The sequence below is a fragment of the Pyrus communis genome, chromosome 9 (assembly GCF_041283825.1).
Source record: "Pyrus communis isolate YQ-2024b chromosome 9, ASM4128382v1, whole genome shotgun sequence".
Lineage (NCBI taxonomy): Eukaryota > Viridiplantae > Streptophyta > Magnoliopsida > Rosales > Rosaceae > Pyrus > Pyrus communis.
In genome coordinates, this window is record NC_142573.1 from 20182502 (window position 1) to 20183887 (window position 1386).

General features: G+C 35.3%; 1 non-coding gene across 1 annotated transcript; it reads right to left on the minus strand.

Moving 5' to 3' along the window:
• Window positions 1-1060: 1060 nt before the first annotated feature.
• On the minus strand, window positions 1061-1171 carry LOC148694379 (small nucleolar RNA R71). The gene has a single exon (XR_015967090.1). It is a non-coding gene; the product is annotated as a small nucleolar RNA R71 (small nucleolar RNA).
• Window positions 1172-1386: the final 215 nt, after the last annotated feature.

Consider the following 1386-nt stretch of genomic DNA (forward strand, 5'->3'; position numbering starts at 1 on the left):
AATGCCTTGTCGATGCTTATGATTTCCAAAGAACGTAATGATTATAACTTGTGTCTTTATCATGCTGTTCATATAGAGAACTTGTTAGGAATAATTTGTTTGCGATGCATATTCATCCAATTCAATGATTCTAGGGAAATCTGAAGGTTAATTTAAGCGGACCTAATTAACTTGGAGTGTCGAGGTTCATAACTTATTGAATTGATAACTGGAAATTGACTTACGTTGCATATATTTCATGTGTGGAGAAGAACCCCTTAGCTATTCCATCATCCATTGATTCATCACAATTTGTTTTACAATCTGTTTTCTTTATAATCTGTCCATTTAATTTAATTTCGTCCAAACACAATCCCCCCATATTTTGTTAAGTCTTAGTCATTATAATCTGTCATATTTTGGTTTTTAAGTCTTTGGAGTCACAAACACCTTTAAATTCGTGCAAATCTGCCTAGTTTACTTTCTTGTTTTGTTTGTTTGATTTTCGTCCAAAACCAAATCCCCAATTGTCTTAGAGTGTCTAATTGGTTCAATTATGTTTTAGATTGTGTTTTTAAGAGTTTTGAGTCAAGTTAGAACCAATTTTCATCCAAGTTTGTGTTTAGGCTCAAAACTGCCCAGTTTGTGTTTTTAGGCAGTTTTGAGTGTTTTTAGCTCATTTTGAGTCTTGTGAACTTGTTTTGAGTTTTCTTTAAGTGAGTTAAGTGTTTTAAAGGTTAGTTTTATTTATTTGAGTCAGTTTAAAGTGTTCACCTTCATGCATCTTGCTGCCCACAGAAGCTAGAAACTATGATCTTAAATCTTCACATTTCCATATGCTTCCTTCTTTTTATGGCCTACCTAATGAAGATCCTTTAGCTCATATTAAAGAATTTTACAATGTTGTGAGTGGTTTACCTTTGCAGGGAGTAAGTGAAGCAAATCTGAGGATGAGAGTGTTTCCTTACACCTTGAAAGATAGGGCCAAGGGTTGGTTGATGACTCTAGCACCTGGTTCCCTCACCACATGGGATGCCGTGGCTAAGAAGTTTTTGGAGAAGTTCTTTTCCACTCAAAAGACAGCCACATTAAGGGGACAAATCTTCAACTTCAAACAAGATGATGGAGAACCTTTCAATGAGTGTTGGGAGCGTTTTAAAGGCCTTTTGCTGCAATGTCCACATCATGGGTTACCTCTTTACTTACAAATGCAAATTTTCTATGATGGACTAACCCAAACATGTCAATCAACTGTTGATAATGCAGTAGGTGGAGCTTTGAAGAAAAAGAATGCTCAAGAGTCATATAACATTTATGAGATGTTGGGATCTAATGCTCAACACAAAGATTTAAGGGGTAAGAGAGTTGGAGTATATGAAACAAGTTCTAATCATGATCTTTCTTTGC